Raw genomic sequence first — 6,094 nt, forward strand, 5'->3', positions numbered from 1 at the left:
GGGGGGGGGGGGTGCGGAGCACTGGAATTAATAAACAAGCTTAAGGGAGAAAAAATATACATTTAAATGAAAATCCATGTATCTTATTAATTAACAATTCAAAATTTTAAATACAACAATATTTGAAATACAAAGAAAAATGAGATTAAACTAGTAACTCAAGAATGGTATACCTTAAACAGCCATGGCCCTACAACTGGGGAGATATGAGATCTGTGGTTCAGGCTAGGATGGAGTAGGAACACAGTAACTAAGGTACTACCATACTAAAATTAAAAAGTAGCAAAACCGAAAAGTCAAATAGGCTTGAGTAGGGAGTTAAAAGGGTTTCTAAAGTTCATATAAGTTTAATGTTTAAAAATCAAAACCCCCAAGTGGGGAAAGAAAAGAGCTAACCTTCTAAATTAAGATACCATTCAAAAAACTTTTCTTCTGACCTTGAAGTCAGTATCACCGATTTCACTGCTGGAAGGAGTACAAGGATCCAACTAGCTAACAATTCCCCCTAAACAATTTCAAAAGGCCAACTTTAATATATATCCAGAATAATTAACTGCCAAGTTTCTTTTTACTCCGAGTTGTAATGTTTTTGATTACAAGAAAAAATACTCTACAAATAGAAAACAGAGAGAGGAGGGACTACAAGCTGTTGGACCAGCTCGTTAACAATGCATAAATAGAGGCTGCGGATGTGGCTCAAGCGGTAGCGCGCTCGCCAGGCATACGTGCGGCCTGGGTTCGATCCTCAGCACCACCTACCAAACAATGCATAAATATATTCAAGTATCCACACCAAGAACTCAAACAATGTATGTGATACACAACAGTCAGCATCAAAGACCTATCCACTCAACTAAGGTTGGTTTGTTGTTGTTTTGTGGTTTGGGGGATAGGAAAGCACTCTGCCACTGAACTACTGCCCCAGTCCTCAACTAAAAATTTTTTAGATAGTCTGTGTACAGTATTATGAGACATGATTATGTAAGAGGTCCCCTCACTACAAAAACCAAATACAGATGAACAGGTATCAGCAACAAATCATAGTAAACTAAATATCAGCCACATACCAAAAACTGTGTCAAGTAATAAATAAAATCATCTCATTTAATCCTAATAATTTTGTGAACTAAGTATTAATACCATCTTTCCAATGAAAAGAATTCTAAGCTTTCAGAATACACCATACTAAGTGCCTATTATATACAGAATTTTAAGAGAACTTACATATTCTACTTTCTTGGAGAGCCCAGTGAGGGGAAGACAAATAAGAAAACAACAAATAATGACAAGCAAATTGAGGGGGAGGGGTCCACAAGGCAACATGCTAGGAGGAAAACAATTTAGTTGAATCTGGAGCCATCTTTAAGAAGGTAACATTTATGTAATACTGCAAAGATCAATGGAGCAAAGAGCATTCTAGGCAGAAGACATTCTAGACAGCAGACCAGTAAAAACATTTGAGTTACTCTGATCAAGGAGCCAAGGGTACAAGATAAGGCAGAAGTAGCACTGGATCAGATCATATAACATCTATTGGCCCGGATTTTACTGTAACTCCAGTGGGGAAATTCCTAGAGGGGTTGATCATGAGTCCCATCATCAGAATTACATTTTAAGATGGCTGCTATGTAAGCTAAGTTGCTGAGGTTGGCCTTAAACTTGTGATCCTCCTGCCTCAGCCTCCTGAGTCACTGGGGATTACAGGCACCATGTTGTCTAACTTCATCTTATTTTTTTCTCTTCAAGGATGGCCTCAGAACTAAGTGTGGTTCTAGCAACTTAACAAGACTGTCTCAAAAATAAAAACTAAAAGTGCTGGTGATGTAGCTCAGTGGTAAAGAAACCAAGATCAATCCCCAGTACCAACACATGTATGTATGTATGTATGTATATATAAAAAATATAAGTTCTTAGTCCAACTTGTTGCACCCTGCTAAAAGAAAGAGCATGGGAACCATGGATCAGAATACCTGCACTGTAAACCAGGTTATGCCACTTCCTAGCCTATGTTGCTGTTAGTTTTCTAACTTTCTGGCTTCAATCTAGAAAATGGAGAAATACTGGGAAGAAAAACTGAAGTGTTTGAAAATTTCAAAACATTACATAAATTCAAGCTAGTTTTGCTATTACCTTCATGTCAGTGGGCTGTTTGTTTTTTGGAGACAGTCAAATTATTAAATGCTTAGGACTATGAAATAATACTGATCACTACTTAAGAAGCTGGATGTGACTAATGAAGAAACTCACTACAATTACAACATCAATACTGACACTACCCGGTATCTACTTATTTGCTAAATATCACTGAAAATCAGCACAGCAGAATTCAGCTAATGTTCAACTAATAATTTCAAAGTATTTTCTGGGAACTCCCAATCCAAAGATCCATGCAGAACTGGGAAGAAAAAAAAAACACCTTTCTCCATTTCTACAAGTATTCACATTACAGTTAATCTAGAGCAACCTGTACATAAGTTGTTCAATACATTCAAGTAGCCAGGCATGGCACTTGCCTGTAATCCCAACAATCTGGATGGCTAAGGCAGGAGGATAACAAGTTTGAGGCCAGTCTGGGCAACTTAGCAAGACCTAGTCTCAAAATAAAAAACAGATAGGACTGAGGATGTAGCTCAGTCGTAAAGCATCCCTGGGTTCAATCCCCATAATGCAAGCTAATTAATTCAATACATCTGAGCTTACCAGTGACAAGTATTTCTTACAAGTCTGTCATCAAGTCCTAAAATACTACTGTTCTTGGAAGTCAAGAATCAGCTCGAACTAAAGTCTCTTCAGACACCATTTATTATCTGATTTCAGAGGGACTCCAGTGTTCACAATATAATGATGAAAGGGTAAAATCCTTAAAAGATGCTACAAATTAGCATTAGTTAGGCTTTAGATTGTTTATTATGAGCTACTTCAAACACATAAGAATTCCCATCAAATTAACCAGTATTTGATAGGGTCAGACAAAAATGTAAATAAACTTTCATTAGTTTCTCCTACATAAGTATTGTTTATTGCCTAAACACTAACCTGTCCGTACCTTTTAGACTGGAATAAAATATTTTTAAACTGGAATAAAATATTTTGTTTTGCTTTTGTTTTTAATTTTAAAAAATTTTAAAGACTCCGTGGCAATAGGATGCAAGTCTGACGTGGCCAACCATTTTTCCCGTTTTAGCCACATAACACTTTCAATCTTCGTATTAATTTCTTCAATTCTACACACACACACACACACACACACCACAAAAGGACAGAAAAGTTGTTGCCGGTACTGCTGCTTGACCGTGACCAGATATATCTTAAAAGTAAATCGAGTCAACTTACGGGTTCAAAATTAGGGCTAAATCCACAAACTGAACTCATCACTCTCACCCTTTTATATCACCAGCTCGGTTTCGCTTGCACTTCTGCAGAAATGACCCTTCGGCTAAGGTAAGTCGCCCAGCCCCATCGGCTAAGACTCGATCCCCATGCTAGGAAAGAGTTACGGAGTCAAGCCTGCGCGTTCGTTTCAAAACAAGCATGAGTTGCCAGAGGGACCCAGAAGATTAACACAGAATAAATTTCCCAGCAACACCCAGGACCAGAGGCAGAGGCCGAAGTCGGTTAGAAAAGGCAGAACAGAAGCCTAAATCCAAGTAAAATAACAAAAAGGAGGCCTAAATCGACGGATATCCTAGAGCGAGGAAAAGAGTTTAAAGACGACGCCGAAAAGGGTCGACTTACCCAGGGCACTTTGCTGCAGGTCACGTTTATTTTGTAAAAGCCGAAAAGGCCGGAAAGAAAGGTAGCGCTCCCAGCCAATGAGGCGAACACCAGCAGCACCTCACGCGGCAGCACGCGCCGTAGGCGGGGAAGCGAGAAAGGAAGCGCGCGTGCGCAGAGTATCTGGTCGGGCGCGCGCTGGGGTCCGACCAGAAGAAGTGGGGGAAGGGTTGAAAGAGGCGTGCGCACGCGCACGAAAGGCCGCGCGGTCTCTGGATCTCGATCCAGGTTCGCAGCCGCGCGCTCTCGCGCGCCCCGTTCACTCAGCCTACCCCACCCCCACACCTTTTCGAAAGCTCGTGGTCTCCCGCAAACCTGAGAAAAAAGCTCGGAGGGAAACGCACAAATAACGGCGCAACGGCTCTGGTGTTCTTTCGCCGTCGCCGACCCGTCACCACCCACAAAAGAGTCAACAGTATTAACGGGTCTTCGGTACTCACGGGCCTTTGAGTAATCTGGATGCATCTCAAGGCTTACCTAATACGCTGAAGCACGGTTCCCGGGATTTATCTCCGTTGTAACTAAACAGCGGCCATTTCCCGACTCGAGAACGAGAGGAAAACCATAAAGGTAGCTTCGACGCGCTAGTTCGTCTCCGTCACTTCCGATTTGGGGCGTGGCCTCGAGTGCCGCTAAATATCTAGGCAGACCCCGCCCACCCTTCCGCCCTAGACCGACTCTCTGGCCGCTATTAAGATGTTGCCTGAGGCTTTCTGGGAAGTCGCGTGTATGGTCTCGCGCGAAGATGTGGTGACTCCGCCCTCTGGCCCGCGGGGGCCTCCTCCGCCTGGGTGGCGGTAGACTAAAGGGAGGGCTTGAGTGGGGAGCGGATTTTTTCGTAGGCCTAAAAGTCGGCGGACTCCACGAAGGGACTGGTGGTCGACCGGCCTTGTCTCTAGGGGACCAGCTAGACTTCACTATTACCCCCTGCTCATTGCGACAGTTAGTTCTTCTGGTCCGTGCTCTCTGTGGTGCCGGCCTAGACCAGCCCCAAAACGAAAAGTCTGTCTGAAGACCAGAAGGCAAGAGGCAGCTTGTGGTCCCAGACCTGCGCCTCCGTCTGCCAGGAAACGTGGCGTATTTTCATGGACGCCTAACTTGAGCGTCTCTTGCTTTGCTGTTAAATGTGCCAGAAGCACTTTGTTAAAGTTGAAAATAACCACGGTCTAAATCCCATTTTGATGGCATCTGATAAACTCGCCATTGGCTCCGCCGTAGTGGCAGGCTGGTTAGGCTGTCTGGGACAGTTTGCGTCGTAGCTCTCTGCTTTTCCTTGTGACGTTGTTAGGGCATTACCACCTAAGCTTTCAGAGATTGGCATAGACGTTAAAAAAAAAAAAAAAAAAAACACGAAGCAGGTAAGCTTTCAGTCTGTAACAACCATTTGTGCTGGCCGAGAAACAGCCCAACGTCACTTGATCTGCCAGAATTATGAATCAGATTATAAATAGGCAAGCCACGTTAGATTTGAATCATTTCTATTAATACTAATCTTAGTTGCAATTTCTTGCGTAGAGGCTTAAGCCTTATGTTTTAAGAGGTTAACTACCTTGAAGGATTCAAGGTTCTAATTTAACAGTCTTCCTTCAGTTAAATACAGTATTGGGCCTGGTTGTGAATTTAATACTAGTATAGAGAACATTCCTTACAATCCAGTTTACCAACCCTAGAAATACTTTTTGTTTTTTTTTAATACTAGGAATCGAACCTAGAATGGCTTAACTACTGAATCATATCCCCAGCCTTTTTTATTTTTTATTTTGAGATGGGGGTCTTGCCATGTTGCTGAGGGACCTCCCTAAGTTGCTGTGACTGGCTTTGAACTTGCAATCCCCCTGCCTCAGCCTCCCAAAAGTACCTTATATTTATGGAATGACTTCTAGGGTTTGGTTTTTTGTTTTTGTTTTTTGTTTGTTTGTTTTGTTTGTTTGGGTTTTTTTTTTTTTTTTTTTTTTAATTTTATTGTACAAACAGCCCTCATGTTGCTACCACCTTCAGGAAGTGAAAGCTAGAATTTTGGGTATATTGTACACTGGTAGGACCAAAGCATTTAGCTAAGGAGTTGCTCAGTAAATATTTTTTAAGTCGGTGAACTAAATTAAAAATAATAGTTGATGACTAAGTATGATTCTGCTATTCTGCATATGTGGAGCAGCAGGACCCTCTGGCCTGTTATTTATCCATTTATTCAAATCACACCAAAGTTTAACTAGAATGCTAGGATATTAAGCCCTCCTTTACAATTCTATTGTAAATTTGTTAAAAATGATGTCATCTATCTGAGACAATGGAACTGATTTTGATTGTGTATGTGTGTTGT

The 6,094-nt window shown here is 41.6% G+C and overlaps 1 protein-coding gene across 12 annotated transcripts in view; it reads right to left on the reverse strand.

The window, feature by feature from the left end:
* The window catches only part of Bclaf1 (BCL2 associated transcription factor 1), a 29,374-nt gene extending 24,967 nt beyond the window's left edge, over nt 1-4,407 (reverse strand). For 8 of the 12 annotated variants that reach the window (XR_001505233.2, XR_007345850.1, XM_015501562.2 and 5 more), the window contains exon 1: nt 4,252-4,406. The gene's annotated coding sequence lies outside the window, so the exon portion shown is untranslated. Of the gene's footprint in view, nt 1-4,251 lie in introns of all 12 variants that reach the window. The other 4 variants (XM_048798793.1, XM_048798784.1, XM_015501577.2 and 1 more) reach the window with 1 other exon arrangement.
* Between the last annotated feature and the right edge of the window lie 1,687 nt (nt 4,408-6,094).

The sequence above is a fragment of the Marmota marmota genome, unplaced genomic scaffold (assembly GCF_001458135.2).
Source record: "Marmota marmota marmota unplaced genomic scaffold, marMar, whole genome shotgun sequence".
Lineage (NCBI taxonomy): Eukaryota > Metazoa > Chordata > Mammalia > Rodentia > Sciuridae > Marmota > Marmota marmota.